A 23,636-nucleotide genomic window follows, 5' to 3' on the forward strand; every position below is an offset into this window, starting at 1 on the left:
GTTTACATCATAGTTTGTAACATCCACAATGCTAGTGATACAATCATTACACTTCAGTTTTGGTTACCTAGCCAGCAACATAGCCAGCTGTAAAATAATCACTCTGTCTCATTTTTGAATTAAGACATACTTGCATACTAATCATATTTAGTCACGTTTAGTTCAGCATGATATTAGTCTATTTACCTAGCCAGGGTCTGGCTCTGTGACTGGGTGAGCTATTTGCCCCCTCCCCTCTCCCTTCTCCCTTCTCTCTTTTTTCTTTCTCACTTCTTTGGAGGGGGAAAAGAGACAATGGGAATAGGAGAGGGTGGCAAATAAAGCTCTGATGGCTCATGATTTGTGTGCAACAATTCATAGCTTTTATAGTTTTACTCTATGGTGGTTGTCAGATATTATCACATAATTGCTTTAGTTTACTGGATTATGTATCCAAGAAGGTTTTTATGTGAAAATAAATGTGATTTCGTCACTTTCTCCTCATTAGCTCTATTGTTAACAATAGTGCAGTCAAGCAAGAGGTACAATACAATGACGTTCCGTCATGCTATTTAAGTCTGACAAGGCAACCGATGGGAATAGCTATTATCGGCCAATCTAGGTTTAGATATTTATGGTTTCAACTGTGTAGTTTTGGTCCTTTTAGCCAAGCTGACTATTGTCGTGCCAATGGTTCTCAGCCGACTAACTAATTTTAAATTGCTCAACTGGTTGTGCGTTCGGGTGGTTAGTGACTTCTTAGTCTAAACTTTAACTGCTAGTATTCTGCTGAATTCCACCACACATTACCAAAAAAATAACTCTTTGTGTCAAGGTATTTCAATGTAGCCTTATATCAGTGAGCTAGGAGTAAGAAAGGCTACTTTCACTAGAGGAATTATCTCGTGTTCTCAAGTATACCAAGACACAACTTATATTGTCGTATCTACTAATATTGGCTACTTTGCATGTTTATCTTAACTATCATCTATTGTTTGTATTAATGCTAATGGGAAACAACTATTGATAAGTGACAGACTCTAACAAGAGATGTTCCTGCTCAGTATTGACTAGCTAAAATGATGTTGTAATTTTGTTGGTACGTAACACATGTCAATAAAAGTACCTTGAACTAAAGTCATGGTTTTCATGTAATTTTGTTTAACTATTGCATATTTGCATAAAGCACAATATGTAGTTTGTTGTTCTACTTGTAAAATGTTTTACAGCTTATGAAACAGTGTAAACACAGTTTGTCAATAGCAAAATTAGGTTGCCTTTTAACTGTAAAATTCATTGATATGATTTTTATAACAAGACAATGAGAAAATTAAAAATGTTATTGAATAAAACTGACTAGCTTTGAATAAACTGATTGAACTATTTGTGAGCTGACTGGGCAGGTTTGTGCCAATTTAGTGAGTTAAGTCATAAATATGAGTCAACTCTGAAATAACCTGGCAGCTGGCCAAAATGAAAAACACCCAAAGAATGCACGTTTGATATAAACTAATCGACAATGATTGTTTTATTTTTTAGACTATACCAGCTTTCGCATTTTTATTGAATTGTAAAGGCATTTTGAGGTTTGTTTTAACAAAAAACTGTAATTTGTCTTAAAGTTATTGAAGTTCCATTCCATTTGTAAGTTTCTCCAATTTCTGAACAGTGCTTGACACACTGTCATGTTCTCATAACAAAATTTACTAAAAAAATAACAGCATTATATTCAATCCTTGTCTTTATTCTTGTGCTGTTCATTACCACGAATTATTTGTATTACTTTCATTTAGCTTATATGAAGTAAAATACAGTCATGCACATAGACAGAGCCTTTTTTATGTGTTAAGTGATACTACTGTATGAAAATATAACGTTAATATATAATAGATGAAAAACCTAATAATTTAATAAAAATATTTTTTGAGGTTTTGGTAAGCAGGCTCTGGCATGAGCTTTTAAGCTATAAAAGCTTATTAATGACAACTATTTACCAGACTTTATTAAATGATAAAATATGAGAAAATGACAACAACCTGATAGACGTAATGTATTTTGCTCCAGTTTGTTTCCCTAAGATGTAGAAATATTTGCCACTAATGGATTGCAAAGAATTGCTAATACAGCAATTGCATCTAAAACTGGTTGAAATCAGAAGGGGCTAATATATAATCAGGCTGCCACACTATGATACAACAAAGCCTATCAAGAATGGACATTATCAAACATAGGTGACTGACAATGGAGTAGAAAGAAAAATAATGTCAGGGAAAGAAACTAAACGAAGAGTAAAAATGTAGATAGAGTGAGAGATAGGCTGATGCTGAGATAATGGCTATTCTTATTACATTGACTAAACAAATACAAGTTGCTAATCCATCGTTATAAGGCTACTTGTGCTTTGCTTATCAACACTGTTTAACAAGCACGTGGCTGAACGGAATATAAGTGCATGGACTCTACTTGCAATTTTTTTGGTTGTAGAGCCATTATGACCAGTCATTTCTTAGTGTACTAGTTTGTATGACCCGAATTAAGAGAGTTACATACATCTGTATAACTTATATCTTAACTGTTTGGTAAAAAGTTGTGGTCTCATCATTTCTGATTGAACAGTTATAATTTTATATTGAAGCCAACACTATAATACATATTTTTACAATTTTTAGGCAAAAATATGCAATGCACAAGCAAAGTAGGCACATTTTACATTATCGTAGTATTCTACCTAACCAAAAAAAATGTTGCAAAGGTTGAGGAAAATGTGTTCAAAAGTAAAAATGAATGATTTGGTGATACCTAGCTATAAAACCATTGATTCAAATTTAACAGATCAAGAAAATACCTAATTATTTTCCTAAAAAAACTATTTTCTCTAAATACTCACACATATTTATTCTATCCTTCCTATCATAATCTTAAAAAGACTTACCCTGTAGGAGAGACTGATAGACTCTGACCCTTTCTACAAAGTACTCTCCAGCAAACTCAGCCTTCCACCATTGCTGTAAGTCTTTTTCAGATCTGAAGCTAGTAGTAACGAGCCCATCGATAGCTTTCTCACATCCAGACTTTCTGTTTAACTGACTGGTAGACGAACAGCTCTTGTACAACACAGAACTCTGTTGACTTTGTACTTGATAGACTGAAACATACAGTGAATATGTAATTGACATCAACTCAATTAGATCTAGCATGGAAGGGAACTGTACTGTGTTTATACACATGTCTATTTTACTAAACAAAAACATTTAAAGATGTTTTTGCACAAAATTTTAGTAAGGTTCGTTTAGAAAATTTCAGTATTTGTTTTAATCGGAAAACTATTTTATGCCTGAGGTGATCTGAGGATCAGACTGTTTCAAAAATAAATTGATTAAACATGATCGCGATTAAAATGCTTGGAAAAAATATATGGGCAAAATGATCTCACTAACTGGCATTACAGCGCTATGTGATACCAGTTATCGCACTTAAGTTGGAGCATTTTGAGTTTTTATTTTTTAGATTCTTCTGAACTGTAGATTTGATATTCACACTTTTGTTTTGAGAATTTTACCCGTGATCACGTTTTATCTATGTTAATCTTGAAACATCCTGACATTAAAAAAACCTTTAACAAAAGAAAAGCCTGAATGATAGAAAAATACCATAATTTTTGATAAAACTCGTTAAAGTTTTGTTTAAAATCCACAAAAGTCTGTTAGTATTATACTACTCCGAAAAGTTTAAAAACAGAATAGAAACAAGCACAATTCAGCTGACTTTTATTGAGTAGTAACACTACTAGTGTGATGACAATATAACATGTAATACTTTTTCTAAAGATTTATGGTAAATAGATGCAAAACAGCTGACTAATATGAACTACTTCAACATACCAGAGCAGCACAGAAACATCCATAACAACATTGCGTAGAGCACTCTAGACTTTTCCCTAGCTGCCATGTTTACTGAAATGTTGCTCACTGAAGCCGTGCTAATAATCTTGTTGATATAAGCTATGCAAGCGCAGTGAATATTTACTCTGTTTAACTTCCTTCTTGATCCTTAATATTCTATAAATGCTCTCTGTGAGCCAATGGTATTCATAGACAAAAGAAATCTCACTCCTCTTATTTCATTCACACGCATTTAACCTACCCAGCATTATTTAGCTCAAATTAGCTTACTTAGGAATTGAAAACTTTGGCTGCTTTCTTAACAATAAGTTAACATGTGTGCTGATGATTCATCAGCTAACTACAGTGACATGTTGTTATAAGACAAGCATAACATGCAAACCTATCCAGTACATCATATTTCTAACAAACCAAAACAAATCAAAAAGACTATGACAAGCATTTATTAATTGGTTAGCATACAGAAAGGAAAGGTCATGACTGGTAACTTGTTGACTCTTTAGAATAGTAGTTGTGAGCAACTGAAAGTACTTTGCAACGAGAAATTGACTGCTTTGTTAAGCTCAAGTACACCCACTATTTAAAAAAAATACTACCCACTCAGTTTTTGTGCTGCTTTCAATGACTACTACAATACGAACAACGTCTCTATCTATGTCTGTCAAGAGTCAAGATTAGAAATTAGGCTAAAATATTGCTTTTTACTGGACTCAAACTTCCGTTACTCAGGTTAGTAGCCAACCAACAACAAGAGTACTGCATTCATCTACCAACTTTCAGTATTTATGAATAGTCATGCAAATGCTTGTTATCTGTGCTTTATCAGCACACCTAATCATCTTCTAATTTACAGTTAACTGTCATAGGTTTAGTGCACAGTAAATACTTTAAACAGACTTGCTAGTGGCTATTGGTAATAGATAGTAAAGCTACTTTTATTTTCGTTATCCTGTTAATATTTTGTATAATAAAGCTGTATACCATTTGCATTGCAACCTAGACAACACTTTAGTTCAGTCCTTGATATTACCTTTTTAGAGACTCCGTAGCTTATCAATTTTGTGTCAAATGGATAGCACAAAATCTTTTCAAGGGGCTTACTTGACCTCATGCTTGACTCAAGGTTTATATCAACAGGTTATAATTTTAGCCTTCAGAAATCTTTTCGGTACTAAGTCGTAAGTCTAAGATCACTTTCTTTTTTAAACTCAATTATCCCAAACCAAATTTACTTCAGGTCTGCTAATGCGGAAGTCCTTGCTTATACTAATTACAAATTACTTTATTGCATCATTGAACACTTGTTTAGCGTAAATAAACCAACTGAGTTGTTTTCTCTGAGGCTATGTAGTAGCACAACTCAATAATTACTAACTTGTTGAGCGCTATGTCTTTACATAAGCATTGTCCTGAGCCAGAAAACTGCTCAAGCAAGCTGCGCAAGATCTTTAACTGGCATGTTAATATTTTAGGACTGTCTAACTTATTACAAGATAATTGTTAAAGCGTATATAAGCAATTGTAATATAATATTTTGTGCAACGTAATTTAAAATATGTATCTAGCAGAATATCTTTGTATGCAAAACACCTGAAGAAATGGTTATTCATAAAAAACACCATAGATTGATTTGAACACTTCATCATGTAAGTAAAATATGAGATGATCAGTAAACCACAAGTTTTAACTCAACTTAATGCTATCCCGAGTTTCCAAAGTTGCTAGTAAGGCCGCTAGATAAAACTTAAGTGAGGTTCTATAAGCGTTGCAAATTTAAAATATGGTGTTCAGTGACCCAGCATGTAAAACTCATACAACAGGAGAACGCAGTTAAAACAAAATTAAAAATCTCTTTATATGTGTGAGATACTGAGAAAAAATTAATCAATTATTGTAAATATAATCATCGATAAATTTATTTTATTACTTAGGAAAATATGTGAATTATGTAAAACAATTATTTATAACTCAGACATGATGGTACAACTTCAGGTTGCAACCACTTTTCATAAGTGTGAGTTAGTAGTAATGTAAATGTGATACCACTCAGGTTGTTTGTGTAAAATGTGATGGTAAAAAAGCAAACATAACACTCAAACAGCAGGAAACCAGAGAGATTTGTAACCGAAGAAGAGTTATTCTGTTAGAGATTGTCTTAAAATTCAGGCTCTTGTGAAAGTGAGCAACATATTGTAGAGATGCAGGTAGTCCTCCTGTAAAAAGCGAATAAATTATAATTTTAAGTGGTTAAACAAATAATAAATTTAAACTGTTTCCACGGTGTATATTATGGTGAATACAACGTCATATAGCAATAAGTGGCGGTGGTTATGTCCAAAATTCAAGTGAGCTAGTTCATGTTGTTGGACTAAAGACCATTCGCAAACATTGTAATACAATATAACATAGCTATCAATGGCAGTGTAACACTGTCCTATACAAAGATTCACAAATTTTTGAAACCTAAACAGAAACATTCTTCATAAATGGAAGTTCAATGAATAGTAGCAGTGATCCTAGCTATACACTGCAAAAGCCAGATTTTAACTAAGCTGTTAGCATCTTATGTCTGAGATAAATTAGTTTGCTATTGTTTTAAGTAAGTATGCTGGGTGCCTCAGTCAAGTAAACTTGTTTGCTAAGTCTTAGGATGGCTTGTTACTTACCAGAGTAAAATACATGATGGATTCCTTACTTTGCACAGTCAGGACGGCACCATAAACGTCTACCAACATTTCAGCCCGTACTCTTTCAATAATATTGTAGGCTGCCACAAAATATCTTGCTGTTCCCAATCTTTCTCTGAAATTTTAAAACATAAAACTTTTGTGTGAATGTTTGATGAAATTCATTCACTGTACTGGGCTCAACATTAAAACAATGAAATTGGAAAGGTTTCTGCAGTTTTTTATTGGCGAGCTAGTGTTCTTAAAATGGCAATACTAATAATAATGCATAACTTCCCAGCTTTTCCAATGGTTTGAAAATTGAAAGTTGCGTGTGAGTGTACGTGCATGTGCAATGTTTGATTGCAATTATAGTTTACAGCTGAAATTTAGAAAACAAAAAAATACAAACAAAAAGCAAAAGAGACTCTTTGATAGTTTATGAGTAGCGGCAGTACCGTTCATAAGCAGTTTACTACAAAATACACACAGTTATGACATCACACAGATGAATGAACATCAACAGCACTGCCGTCACCAGCCACCCACAAGCACTCAGTCTGCTTTACTTTTATTACATCTGAACCAAAGTTTTAAAAGTCATATAGAGATTTATTGAATAATTAAGCTGTAGTGCACAACATTGACTTTTGACTTTTACAAGGTTAAAGTATTATATTTTTATAAACATTGTTCTTAATTTTCACCCTACAAAAAACAAATTGACAGTGTTTTAAATATTGTCTAAGTCTTTCATAGTTTAAGAACTAAAAATGTAACATATTTGAATAATTATAACGTCCAGTTTTTTACATTTAGTCTGATTCAGTAATTGAGATCAATCAGTTTATTTCTATAATAAACAACTTTTAACAAATGGATGAAATGTAGCACAAGCTAAAATTCGACAAGTATTGTCACAAGGAAAAGTGCTCAGAAAAGCTGATAATTACCGGCGCCTCCGATTAATTTTTTTCAAATAGTCCTTACAGCAGCTTTGTGTAATACCAAACTATTTTCCAGCACTGTTGAGCTGGTATGGCCTAAACTTTATTCTATAAAGCAGGAGAAGTTAGAAAAATATATAGTACAGGTTAATAAATGTTTTGGTGTCAAATTGCCTTTTCAAATGGTTTTTCATCAGAAGTACTCATTGTAATTTACTTTAATTTTAGATAATGGCTTCGACATCATTTTTTGATGCACTGCTGTTTTTATAAGCTGTGTATGATCTTTTTGCAGAAATTTTCATTTTGGTAATGAAGATTAAACCAGATGAATAGGGCAATTGTTTTTGAAGGTTGCTAAAATTAATAAGTAATGTGTTCTGGCTAATTAGGGTAAGATTGTTTGCCTCGCACCTTTTTCACTTACCTCTGATTCAGTTGGTAAATTTTGCAAATCAGTAGTCAAAACAGTTTTATTGTCAGCAAAAGGTGTGCAATTTAGCAAAGGAACCCAATTCACCTGATCATAAATAAATACAATGAAAAAAGGGGGCTTGTGAAAAAACATTGTGAAGCATTCATTTTCACAGGTTTTAGAAATGATGGTATGTTATCATTCTTCACATATTTTGAATGATTGGTTAAATATTTGTGATGAAATTGCAAGCATCATTGGAAAAGTGGTGAACTTTATGTTCGTTAAGTAAAATTGTGTGATCGACCAAATTGAAGGTTTTTGACAAATCTAAAGAACTATCTGTACTGTGCCTGTATCAAAATCCATCTAGTTTTCAAGCATTTCACATTTCACTTGCTCTGGTAATAAAAATATTTTGGTCACAAAATTTATTTGTATTTAACATATAACAAAATTGGCTATTTTCACTTTTAAACTTCATATTATGAAAAAAATGCTTCATGCAGGTCAAATAAATTAAAAAGAATGAAATGCCTATAAAAAGGTGTAGATGTAAGCGTGAAATAATTAGCAAGTAATAGCTAAATTCTGTTGGTTTTGCTACGATTACAAAAAAAAAGATCTGGTAAGGAGGCAATTAATACAAACTGAGAAAACAAAATAAAATATTGAATATTTTGAATTAATAATAACAATTCTTGCATAGCAGTGTGTGTATAAACAACGTTACTGCAAAAAGCTATGCATCAAAAGCTATGCATCAAAATTTTTCTCATGATATACCAATTAAAATATAGTATGTCAAACGTTGTTATATGTTGTATACAAATCAATTTTAAGATCAAATACTTTTTTATTGCTCAGTCAATGCCGAGTAACAAAGCTAGTATATGTAATGTATATATATATGCATTAGTTTCTCTAAAGTATTCTTCTTCTTTTTTAAAAACAGGTAGTATATAAATTGCCTAATTATACTGGGATGTGTTTTGCTACCTTTGTTTGTAGAGAGAATATTCCTTTGCAATCTTTAAACACTATGGCAATTTTTACAATTATTATATTATTAAGGTCTGTGATAATGATAAGGAAAAAAGAAAAATTTTCTTTCAACCGTTTAAAAGAAAAATTATCCCATTCTATTGCTTTTTGTATGGTCAATTGGTTTATCACTATTACTCCATTATCCTCTAAGGTCTGCTTAAATTAAAATTTAGTGCTAGATTTTGGTACTTGTTGTGAAAAGGATTCAAAAGTTACATTTTATTTAGGAAGTTTTCGTGCAAGATCCAGTTCCGCAATAGTAAAACTGTTGTAAATACATTCAGAAATTTCTGAAAAATCTGTAACTTTGGTGTTCTCTACATCTATGGCTGTGGTAGTATGATTGGAACTGCAGAAATCTTGATTTAGAATATTTGTAGAAATTCTCACCTGTCCTTCACATTTTGTTTACTTCTTTCTTATTCGTCACAATAACCTTTTGAATTTACCAAAAATTCCATATTGGAAAAATTTTTAATTTGACAATATTCAAATAAAATCTGTGCCTCCAAACACTTTTGTTTAAATTGCTTGTGTTGTTTACTTTTTGAAATTAGTTTCAACAACCTAATTTATTGAATACCATCTGTGCTTGTGCTTTTAAATCTGCTATAACTTAATGGAAACATTAAAGCTTTGGTTAATATCGCTTTATTGTATCATTCATTTCAATTAAAATGTTCATGCATTTGATTGAGAAATGTGTAGACCATCTGTAAAATATTGTTAAAAATAGGTAAAGGCAGGTTGAATACAAACATTTAAATTGATGTAAATACTGAACACATACTAAACACAAATTTTTAAATCAATTGTTCAAGAAAATATTATCTTTTCAATGAAATTTGAGATAATATGCTTCAGAAGACTCTTCTTGATTTTGCCTAGTTTGGTCGGAGACATAATTTTGTTGTAAAAACTAAAAGTAACAAGTATTGTTAAGTGCTTTAGAAAATAGTCCAAATAATCTTTTTGATTAGGATCTACATGTATGTTTATGACACCCACAATTTATGTATCGGATGGTAAATTTACATGAAGCGCTCGAAGGTTGTCAAGAGAAAACTTGCAAGTTATCAAAGGGCGAGCAATAAACAGGAGCTCTGAAAGTGCCAAACAATTAATTTGAACCTCTTATTTGCCTAACTGATTATACTTACGATTCAATGACACATATTGTGCCTTCTGTGTCACCTTGAATCTGATTCTGTACAACCCTCAGGTAGTAAAGTAGTGAGTTGTATTCTGGCTGGCCATCCAATTCCCCATCAGTCCAATTGTTTACAATCATCAGGCTCACTGGTCTACCCTGTAGTAAGATGGCGATCACACAGTCACTTTATGTTACGGCAGAATGGTGTGTTCAGCTGACATGTTAGCATGCATCTAATTTTTAAGCTTTATCTTATGCAGTAGGTATTGCTATTTGCAACTTAATAGTTTAAAAAAACTATCAAAAAATTATAATATGCTTTACTAACATTTCGAGAAGGCTACCTGTCTTATCTCGAAAATTGCATATATATGTATTAATATTTTTGACTGAACATAGAAATGAACAGTATGCATTAAATAATCTTTGCTATAATAAACATCATTACTATCTATCCGATGCCACATCTAGATGTTACAAAAAAATGCATCACACAGAAATTAAAATCAGATATTCCACCAAGCAGCTAGTTCTACTACCAACTGTACAACTCCACCAGCTTGCTGCATCGATGGATAATTTTGAGCTATTATAGATAATAATCTTTATTTCCACCCACAAAAAACTTTTATAATAATACTAGTATTATATTGATAGATCATTTCCTAAGTTGTCCGAGTTATGGGAGTCTCTAGAACAACTAATGAGATGCCTTAAAATACACCTTCAACAACATTATATAGACTTACATTTACTTTTAACTCAACCACTTGTACCAGCTCATTACTCTCTGAAGTTGTCCTCTCAACTAGAATCTCGCCAGCAGTTATAGTTTTTGTATCAGCATCAGGAATACATCCAGTTGTCTAAAATTTGCAGAAGTGATATAATATCAAGTAACAAACAAACTAGAAGAAAGAAACTCTATTACATGTAGATTACGAATATGTTTATACCATTATACTGACCATTTCCAAAGGTGCTAACTGTACGCAGAAAAATTAATCTATGAAGATAAACCGGTGTGTCAAAATATTTACACAACACAAATAAAGTGGAAATAATGTGTGACGGCCTCAAAAGCGCGCTGTGGTCATAGCATGATTGCATGTACAGTACATTTTCTTATCTGAAAAAAGAGGAAAATACGAAAAGAAAATAGTTAACCCTTGAACACTGATGACATTTCAATTCACAGCTTTAGCAGCTAGCTTTCCTTTTCTTGAAAAATTTTGGCAAAAGAACAGTATTGAGAAAATGATATCAAAATGAATTTTACCCAGTGTTTAAAATGACTACTGAAAAATAATAAAGAGCGCCATACTAATATGCGACCAGAAAATTTGTAGTGGCAAATGTTCAGTCTTGGTGCAATAATTGGCGCTATTTCTGAATGGAGTGTAGCAACATCTAAATCTTTGAACAAATTTTTAAGAATATGTATCAGCCCTAAGTTTTGTGAGAGACTTAGTTAATGGTACAAAAATGAAAGGAAAGCACAAGTAACAAAAATACACCTGTCAAGGAAGCCATTGTAGTAAAGTCTGCAAAATTCGATGAGAGAAGCAACTTACTAATACTAATACAATACTAAACAGTACTACTACGGCAAAAAAGTTATCAAGGCTAACCACGGACAGCTCTTTGTTATGTAGAACACCAAAAAGTGAAACCTCGTTTAAAAGGCTCTTTGAATATTCAAGCTTCTAGGCACAAAAGAAAGGTAGGTCACATTTTCTAGTCATTCAAAACTTTGCCAACTAGTTTTGTAAGGTAGAGGTATTGCCGTACCTGAGCGGGTATCGTTTTTGAAATTGCAGGTGCAAACACACTAAGCAATCTTGTCGCGTGCGTCATGAGAAGCGCCAAAATATTGCTAGTGTGTTGCATGCCTAAGCACAATTCATCAATTCACCAGCAAATGATAACTTGGGCACGCTCAATCGCCGCCATTAAAATTTTGTATCATAAGTTTTTTCGGAGTTGTTAATAAATTTAAGTCGATATGGCGCCTTCTAGACAAAGATGTAAGGAACTTCTGTTTTTGTTATTAGGCCTATCTCACTTTCACAAGTTGTATACTGCATTAAAACCTAAGAAAAAAATGATTATGGCATTTTTACCGATAATATTTTACAGTTTATGTGTAGTTAACTTTATTATAATAGTATTTTATATTTAATATTATAACTATTTACCATTTTTAAAAAGGTCAGTCAGTCTGTGCAATGATTGACCACCAAATCTTTGTTTTCAACAGTTGTACAGGACTGGGTGTGCTCCCATTGAATCTATGAGCAATTCTGTGTTCATTATGTTGATGTTGCAATCACAGCAAAATAGCAAATTTTTTTTACTGTAAGTTGGTGAACATTGATACAAAACTCAGCAGGCATAGAACTGCAATCTGGAAAAAATCAACCAATTGATCTAATGCGGGAAAAAGTTGTAGTAGAGAATATCTAGCATTATCACTCTGCATCAGCTCCCTGAGAGACTCCTAGCACAGATTAGTGCCGTACACCGCGCTATCGCACTAAATATCGCCTAGTGTGCTTGCACCTTAATCAAGTGAGTGAAATGCCAGTGCTACTAACTGTACACGTATTTCTACTTTGAGTTTAGCCCATTTTTATACCTTTTTTCTTAAAAACTTTATAAAAGTTTCATTTGCTTCATCCATTAATTTATTACTCCCCACTTTTTTAAAATTATCTTCTTTATTATTTATTGTGTATATAAATTGATTACATAGTAGCAAAGTTTATTGCATGAGCATGCATGTCAACTATACAGATTTTAGATTGCTTTTTCTACAAAACTCATTCCAATAGAGGAATAATTTAATCATTTGATTGGTTCAATAAGTATAGTAGATAAGTACATGCATAAATGAAGATATGAAATATTTCTCAGGTCTATGGTGACAAAACTGTGGCATGGTAGATTAAAAGAAAACACAGTGGACCGCCGAACAGTAATTAGCTTGCAAAACGTATATGAAAATTCTTTGTAGTTGCTTTTAAGATGGGAAAGTTACAACTAAACTCTTTGCTTATACAAAGTTATTAGTTGATTGTACCAAAACCTTTGACATGAAATGGGAATATTAACAAACAGTAAATCGCTGTTCATGCAAGATGCTTACAAAATATGTTTAGGTAATTAGGATTATTAGCTCCCTCTTCTCTTTTTCTTTCTATATTTCCTTTTATGTAGATTTTGTTTTAATTATCCTAATCTCTCTATCTTCTTTTCTCTGATGCCTTCCTACCCCTTTCTTTTACTTCCCTTCCCTCTTGTGTTTTATTTATTTTCTTCTTCATTTTATACAACCAGAACCTCAACAATATTTGCACCAAAATTGCTATATACTCTTCTAACTTATTGTAATTGTTTAAAATTGAATAACTAGTTTAGACCAGCTATTATCAATAATGATGTGAGTGATGGAGCTCAGTTTTGTTATGCTAGCAAAAAAAGTACTATTTTTAGTCTAGAAATCTGGCAGCCATGAACATTAAAACTTCTGACAAATATACTAGAAATACAGATGATTAACCACAGAGTCAGGTAAGTTGTACATTGCCCTGTAAAAGTCTTCATTTGTTCCTGTGATAAATTTGGACTAGCCTGGTAAAAATAATTTCATCTATGTCATTCTTTTAGCAGCTTATAAATTTACTTCTGCGAAGTACTCAAAACAATTTAAAGCTTTATTATTATTTATTCACAACACAAAACAGATAATTAAATAATTTGAACTATATTATTGTAGAATAATAATAAAAAAACTATAGGACGCTGCATACGTTTTAGCAAACAGGTTTGAGACCAGCTATGAGTATGGGACACGCTTAAAAACATGATCTGTTAGCGCAAAAGAAAAATGCAACAAAAACTGATTGAAATTTGTAATAACTACCTGAGATCCTAACATAGCAATTACTTTGATGTCTTCAGACCAGATCATTTTCCAAAATGCCTCCACCTGGTGCTCCTTTAGTGTTGATCCAATGATAAACTGACCTGTCCTTTTGTAACTCTACAATGATCATATTATTCAAAAATAATTGTAATTTTATTAATATTTTTGAAGTGAGCCAATTGGTCACTGTTGCACACTTTCTTTGACCTTTTTACTTGAACTGTTTTAATTATTCATACCAGAGTGATTTATCCCTGGAAATGTTTATTCGTCAGTATTAATTGTTAGCCAGTCATTACAGAATCATTCTATATTTGATGGGGAATTGTCAGCACCTATATTGGGCCAGTCTAGCACTTAAATTGCTGCAGTAATACAGAAGTTTTTAGCTTATTTGTAAAAGTAGCTTATGATTTTAGAGCCTAATGTAAGTCAACCTTTTGATCGGTAATGAAAATAGAACCCAGGTCATGTAATTTAAGTTATATTTGCCTTTAGCTTGACCAATCTGAAATAATTTTTAGCAATAAGCTGCCTACATATCCAATATTGAGTGCTTTTTAATATGAGTTTATTAAAGTATCACGGATAGAGAAAAAGCAAAAAGGAGAAATTCATTTTCAACATATTTTCTTAAAGAGGCCAAGCTAAGCTTTACATAAGAATTAAAACTTAGCTGGTAAGTTGTACAGGAGATAAATTTTTAATTTATTAAGTACATAATGCAGTAATTTGGATGCTGTCGCTTTTTAATTGCAACATTTTTTATTCAGACTCATTTATAAAAAATATACTACATTTTTTGCTAGTGCAATTGAGAGGCAGAACGACCAGTCTCTTTTGGCAGAAATGAGTTCCAAAAAAAGATGTAATAAGAAAGTTGTAATAATAGTATTATACTTTAAAAAAATTTTAAAGACAAAAATAAAAGAAAATTAAATAACTATTATTGTACTTTAAGTGAACTGGTCAAAAAGGAAACTTTTTCTCCACATTCTCTATAGTGTATTCTTATCATTTGATACACACTAAACTCCTAATTAGTGTTTTACATGCAAACCATAATCTGAAACCTATTGTCTGCTAACAGAGATTCATTAGTGTTGTCATTAAAATATAAACTAGACAACTATTGCAGCATTGTGAGTGTCTAGTAACGTGTGTCCCGTGTTTCTCAACTCATACATTCCATTCTGTCAATATATCAGTTGTACTTGTTTGGTAATGGTTTGGATCTATATGTAGTTTAGAGAATATCCTTATTAGACTACAATCTACACAGTATTGCATTATATTCATAATAGATACCATTTGCCATATTGTATTTATAGCTCACGTAAGTATGGTGAGAAAAAGGCAATTTACTTACATCAAGAATGTGGAACCCAGCCAGACCTGTCAAGCCATGCGTCAAACTGTCTAAAACCATGCAAGTTAAGACTAATTACAAATAGACAATATAGAGGATCAGATACAAAGCTAAATATTAAACAGCAGTGTGACATAATAATAGCCTTCTCCTAACTTAATAAATACACAAGAATCAATAATTCAAGTATGCTGAAGACTACTAGCTGTGTGTTATTTATGCCCATTAATTTTATTTAATAAAAGCTATTGATTTTTAGAGAGTTTGAACACTTTTTCCACTAACCATGAAAACAATATTATTTGCCAACATGAATAAGTATGTAAGCTCTTTCAATAGAAATAAAATCAAAAAACCAAACTGTATTACCTTTTGTTTGTAGACCACCTTCATTAGATTCCGCCTTCATCAGCAATTTTTGGATTCGCTGTAAAATATGTATACAAAATAAATGTTGATTTAAAAGAAACCATTAACACAGACCATTTAGGAAAAGATCGTAGTTCAGTGTACAGGGTGCAAACTTGTCACCCATGCATTGACAGTTAATGTCATAAAATAACAACTGATGGTGTTAGAAAGGTATTTAACAAGAAGTGCTTCTGCTTTAATACAGTCCAAAGTTAGTAACTCTTGTTTTGAAAATTTTCCTAAATTTTCTCACTGGAGTCTCGGGTTACAATAAACTGTGAATATATTATTTGTACCACTTTTAACATACTTGCATAGATGCTAATCATAATATCTCATTTCTAAAATGTATTATTTGACTCACCATAGCCCTAGTCTGTTTTATAATTCAAAATGAAATTGTGTATTAAAAGTGATGTCTGCATAGCATGTCCACTACAAGTATTTTATCAAGCTGTTGTTAATTCTGTTCAAGGATTCATAGAGTGAAGGATAGATAAAAAACATTACAGCATAACGTCCCAGCTAAAATAGAACAAAAGTAACAATTACTATTTTTTTCAAATTTTTAGCGTTTGCTATAATTGTTACTCTAATCGATGCTAACACCTATAAATTTGAGGCACTACTAATGCACCTGTTTAAGGGCAATTAGCTGAACTCGGTATTCATATGTAGATAAGTCAGGACACCATGTTCCATGCTATTGTAAATAACATCTTTGCTTTAATAGTGAGAAAAATAATTAAATAATCAACACATTCAATTTGTATTAATTTGTATTGCTCTGGCTTTACACAACACCATTTATTGAAAGACTTATATTGGAAACATTTGAGGTTGGTTGTATCGTGTCTATTTTAACTTGGCAACCACATTATCATTGTTTTACAGTGATCAGTTTAAAAGACACTAGTTTGGTCTTTGGTATGAAAAAAGCGATGTTAAAATCGTTTCCGCATGCTTGGCAAAATATACTCAAGAGTTAAGTGCAAGGCTTTAGAGACATGAAAATAACATTAAAATTGTCTGATACAGTATGTTCTTTCTACAAATAGTATAGTAACCGAATTGAAAACACAAAGTGCTAAAAATTTCTCAAATTCTTTCATGGCAAAAATTTGTTTTTAATTGCCAGTAACATGTAAAAATACATATTATTAATAGTGTTCATTGTCTTAAAATGTTAGAGTTTATAAACTATAGTTTACCTGATACTCGTCTGCAATAATGTCCATTTTTGTCTCCAACTTTGTTTTCAAAGATTCTCTTTTGCAGACGTATGCTTCTTTTTTGAGAGCCTCATTTAAAGTCACATAGAGAACGCGATACTCTCTCTAGAATAATGAGGTATGTCATTTAGCGCTAGAATGTGAAAGACCTATGAACTAGGCTTAAAAAGATGCTAGTACTTGTATTACTGCAAGTTTATCATAAAGTTAGCATTGAAAAAAAAGTAATATTATAGCACATGCAATTAATTAGGTTGAATGTAAATCCATTTGTAATTTATATAAATCAAAAATTTATCTAAATGATTGCTATATACTTAATTAATAACTACAAAGTACAGTGTGTACTTATTACCCTTTCTTAGACAATAATTGCTGATTATGATTCAAAATCTGCTTTAAAGTGTCTTTGTGCAGCTGCCTAAGCAAGTTCCTAGTTTAGCTTGTTTTCCCATTTTTAGAGACAAAAGAAAGTGCATACAACTTTGATGGGCAAACGAAATCAATGTTGCTTAGGGTGGTGTAATCAAATATATATACTAGAGTTTTTTTCAATTGGTCGACACACATTTCTATTGCTTTTTTTATCATATTAAACTTCTCTTTTGCTATCAACAACAGTATCTAAAAACCTATGTGTACTTTTGCTGCATGAGAGACTTCACTTTTTATATAATTGTTAATTAAAATTTTTTCAACAAAACAAGTGCTGTTAAGTAATAAAATCATTGCATTATCTTTATCTATTTAAATGAAGTTGTTAAATTGATTCATGGTTTATAAGTATTTTACAATTCTAGCCAGAGCTACTCGGCAACGTATCTGCTATATAACCATAAAAGTGAGAGAGCATTTTCACCTTTCTAAGATTTTCTTTTGCATTTTTAATTAAAAGCACAGAAAGCAGAATACATGAGTCCCAACACAATACTTGGATCAAAACTATATGCAATTGTAAACCCTTACCACTGATCATTGTACAAATATTTACAATATCTGTAATATGTTTTACTTATCAAAATCTAATAGCAAGATTAAAAACACGACAAGTAATGTCTTAAATATGAGATGAGAATAACATTTTTAAAAACATATTCTGTATATTTTTTAATCAAGATGGGATGGACCTTGGTAAGGGGCAACAAGGAGCACTTTGTTTGAGAAAACAATGCTAGGTTGGTTTTTAGCAACTTCATTATATTATTCCACGAGCAAACGAGCGGAGCGATGTGTGCGAGTTTTTATGATAAATGCATGTGCACACAATTTACGAAAATTATTCATCAACAATGAGACGAACCCTCGGCTAGAAATTTCATCAAGAAATTTAAGCATCGGAATGTAAAGTCGTTAAAGTATAATAACGATACAAAACACATTTAAACCTATTTAAATATGTTACCAAGTCTTTGCAAATTGTCGGTATTATCTTTAAACTTACCCATCTGATCGGATTATACACAAATAGACAGATTTATTTGAACGAAAATTGCCACAAAAAGCTTGAAAAGCTCGGTTTAATAAAAGTTAAGACCGAAAATTGAAACGCCAATAAAGCCGTGCGATCGATTGTAGAACTATTTAGTAGTGCGTATTTCACGAGAAAACCGTGTTCATTTTACCAGTCTATGGTGCTGTTTACTTGTAATCGAATTTATTCGAAGGTTTTTGTAATAAACGTAGACCGTTTGAGGCGTAGACCGATTTACAGGTACGAAATTGTGGTACACCGTTTATCAGCCTATGTTTTTTGTCCAATCACCGAAGGTTTCATTATTTAAAACGTTAGCCGAAATTCTTTACAACTTACGTACAAGCTAGGGCCAAACTACAACGCCCCTTCATGACGAGAACATTTTTTATTTTGCTACATTTTTATACAAGTGAATGCTCCTACCCGCTTTCTGTTAAAGATCGCTTATCAAAACCAATCTACATTCAACGCAACAAACTTTCAAACTGTGTATAGTACACAGTAGCTTGCCATTTTACTTCTAATTTTGCATTTCAGAGTTATAATAAACATATTTCTTTATCGTTGATGAATTACATACATTACAGTAAATTAGGCCTACAGCTTTATAACACTTTTATAACAGCTTTTATTTTGCTGCAGTTTGCAGAAATCTTCGAGATGCATTAACGCTCATAGGTTTTCTATTATTGCTGTATTACTATATTAACAATATTTGTTATTTTAATAATGTCAGTGCATTTTACTTATAATATTGGCCAAAATTGCATTTCTCCTATTGCAAGGGAGAGATATAAACGTAATATTTTCCTTTCATTGTTGTTGTTTGTCATGACCAAACACTTTTTAAATAAATTTTCTAAAAACCTATATAAATACCACAACTTCTCGATTTTGTTACCTATGACGTTTTGAAATGTAAACAAAATTGTGTATTGGTTTTCTATTATTACTATATTAATAAAATTGATTATTCTAAGAATATCAGTGCATTTTACTTCTAATATTGGCCAATATTGCATTTCTCCTGTTGCAGGGGGAAAATATAAACATCTTTTCCATTCATTATTGCTTATTGTTGTATATAATAACACCCACACCCAGTACATTACAGCTACCATTGCAGTTATCCTATTGCACTGCAAAGCCATTTGATTGCTAATATTGCATTTCTCAACCATTAGTACCCTTTATTTTTTTGCCAATGTCTCTGGCCATCTCTTTGGTCGTGGGCTGTATGACAGTGGAATTTCTAGTATATTATATGGTGATTTTGCAATATTTTTATACTGCTACATATTTAACCTACCTCTGTTTTAATGAGTTGAGGCCTCCTCTTTCTAATCTTCTCGACACATTTTGCAACATTCACACATTCCTGTGAACTGGCTTCCTCAAAAAGAATGCTTAGTCCAATGTACAAACCTATCTTTGCTTCTTGACTGCAAATATTGAATTACAATTAATTGAATGCAAATCATTTTTTTATGTATTCGGAGCATCAAAACTACTTCCAATTTGTTTTAAAGTAACATGGTTTATTTTTTTTACAAACCACTTTCAGCTGTACTTTTAAGTTACCAGTTATAGAAAAATGACCCATACATATTATGGCTCACAAAAATCTGACAAACTCTAAAACAGATAACAGTCAAGGCTAAAGAGGCTTTATGTACACAAGTTTGACCTCTCATTTGTAGGAAGCCAGACTTTCATATATTGAGACCATTGAACCCTTGATTATGCATGCACGTGTTAATATTGAGCTTTTTATGTATTTAGATCTATAGACTCTTTTAACATGAAAAATGACTTATACCAGATCAGTTATCAGCACACAAAAATGCATTTGGGTGCTGCAAATACAGTGCAGTACTTTATAGCAGTATAATCATAGCATACATGAGTGTCAATTACATTCACTAATTGTGACCTCTCATATGAAAATCAACCAAAATGAGGGATTTTCAGATTTTGAGTTAGTAACACACCCAGATGCAAAGTTTAGTGGAGAATTTAAAGCATTTTGAGTATTAAAGTTAGCTTAACTAGTTCCTGAGATATTTTGAATTTTTGAAAAGCATGTCAGCAAAAACTCTTAAAATCTGAAACGGAGAAAATCGCGAATAAAGATGCGATGCACAGAAATAGGTTGTTTACGTTAGGTTCTCCTTGGATGCAGCCATTTGGATTTCACTGACTGAGGTGAAACTTATTCTAAAGGATAAGTAAGCATGCTGAAACAGCTGGTGTACACTATTTTAAGATCAGGACAACAAAAGACTGGTAAACCCTGCTCTCAAATTAAAAAAACTTGAAATTTTTACTCATCCGTACTTTACACTAACCGCACATTAGGAATAAGATGAGAAGCTCTTAGGTATATCACCACTAACTGATTGGCTTCAGGATTTAATATTCTGAAGCCTATCAGTTAGTCATATCAGCCTAAAAATAGTATTTAATAATATAAATATTATTTATATTGTTGAAGATACAAAAAACATAGCATATGCCTAAATCAACACAGAAGCTTACAAGTGATGAAATGAAGCGGTCTGATCAGTAAATTTAACATAAGCGTTTAAATTATTTCTAAACCTTGCTGTAGAAAAATATTTAAACGAAGATAAGGGCCTTATGCTGTGACTAAATTTAATGCCAGGATTGCGATGTTTTGCACCAAAACCTACATTTTAAAATGACCTACAACAATCTAAAGTTGCAAGCATGGTGAAGTGTATGGTGCCAGAGCAAAAAGCCTAGCTCTTCCAAATTGATGATAAAGTAGCTTTACCAGTATGAAAACTCAATCCGGTAAAAATGCAAAAAAATCAATCGCTACACAACCACCGCCTGCAAATTCTGCAAATTGAAAGCGGATGCAATTATACTCAGAATTCTAAAAAAATTTACTTGTTCTTGATGAAATTCTACATAGACCAAACTACAATGGAAAGTCATGAAATTTCCTTGCCCCAATTGTTTACCCAGTGTGTTAGTCATTTTGTATACTTGCTCTTTATGAAAGGAGTAAAGTGTCAAAGAGTAGAACTTTGCAAAACACTTATTTTAGTATGACGGGCAACAAGGTATACAGCTCTTTAACTATCCAAATCAAAAAATAGTGGCAGAGTTTGGCCAATCTGATCTAACTCATACAGACAGTCATTGATCACAACATTCATCCCAAAGTTTCAATTGATGAAAATATTGATGCTCTAGATGCTTTTCACAAAAGCTGGTTATACAATTATTTGTTTGGTAAGTCCCTTGCAAGTGTTAGTGATAGATGAATTTGTTTGGAATATTGACTTTCTTTCAAAGAATCAGAGTGACTTTAAACACTCTAGCCTAATCAAAATTTTATGTGGAAAACTTGTAGATAGTGTGTGAATATTACGAACTAAAGTTAATATATAGCAAGATGAACTAGAGTAGAAGAATTGAAGGCTAAAGTAATAAAGCAATGAATTTTCTTCACGAATGATGAGCTTACTCGGATAAAAACAATAGATGAAATTTCAGACTCACAATACTTAAAAAGATGCCTTAAAGTGCTCTCATTTTTGTGCGAATAAATTTTGATACTATATGTGTAGGTGTGAATGTTAGTTCTAGATAACTTCAATGTGCACTGCATTTTTAGTGTGGAGTTTAATGATATGTGAAACAATAATCTTTGGTTTTTCTACCTGAACCACCTCTACACTAATGCGTTTACTTTATCTCTTTATTTACTATCTTTTTCAAAAAAACCAGTCAGGTTATTTTGTAAGCTGACTAGCAATTGGTATTTTACAGGCAAACACTAGCTTCCTAGCAGCGTAGCACATTTATATCTTGTATCAGCCAACACCCATCAAGCCACTGCTATTGCATTGTACACAGCCATACAAGAAGAGCTAGTTTTATGTCTTTACGGTAGCTTCTACTAAACTTATGATGGCAGCAAGTATCTGCCATAACATAGAAGCTAAAATAAACTGAATTCCTTTTTGGATAAACTTGCTATGTCTGTTTACACTTTAGTAAAAACAAGCTTTACATTTAGAAAGATGCAATAGCTAAATAAAGACCGAGAATTAGCAGTTTTATCTTTTTAGTGGTCAATTACCACTGCTGTTTACACTCCAAGAAGTGTTTAAACTACATGTACATCTTACCAAATGTATTTACATCATCACAAGCAATTTGAGTAAGTACGTACAATAGAAGGAGACAATTTTGAGAACCTAATTGCATACCTGCAATGAACAAGTAATGGGCAATCGTCATCTGCATGAAGAATTCTTACTTTCCTGGCTAAATCTATGAAAAAGCTCATTTCAGCTGGAGAACTCAGATCACCAGAAAACCGAAACTCAAATTGCTTCACAATAAGAGCTTCTCTGTTCTACAACAAAATTTAAACGTTGCTGAAATTTAAGTGTAACCTACAAAAGAAGATATATATCTATATATATTTATATATATATATGTATATATATACATATATATATATATATATATACATATATATAAATATATATATCAATATATTTATATATATATATATATATTTATATATATATATATTTATATATATAAATATATACATATATATATGTATATATATATATAAATATATATATGTATATATATATATATATATATAAAAAAAAAATTGTTTCCTCACCCCGGATACCCCGTATGGGTGGTAAATTCTGCTCTAACTCGGGTCTCCTACCAGAGACCTGGGAGTTTGAGCACTCGTCTCAAGATCTTAGCTGTTCCCAATAGCGCACTTTTCTGCAACTCACCTGAGTTGATTGTTGTTGGTATTTGGGCAAGCCAAATTTTATGCGCCGGTGTTATTGCGCCCAGTGCCCCAATCACTACTGGGATTACGGTTGTTCTTACATTCCAGCATTTTTCAATTTCTTCTCCAAGAGGGAGATATTTTTCTACCTTTTCTTTTTCTTTGCTGGCCATATTGTAGTCATTGGGTACTGCTATATCTATTATAGTAGCCCTCTTGTTCTCCTTGTCTACCACCACTATATCTGGTTGGTTTGCTAGGACATGCTTGTCAGTTTGGATGTAGAAGTCCCAGAGGATCTTAGCGCGGTCA

Source organism: Watersipora subatra, chromosome 1, assembly GCF_963576615.1.
Source record: "Watersipora subatra chromosome 1, tzWatSuba1.1, whole genome shotgun sequence".
NCBI classification, from domain to species: Eukaryota; Metazoa; Bryozoa; class Gymnolaemata; order Cheilostomatida; family Watersiporidae; genus Watersipora; species Watersipora subatra.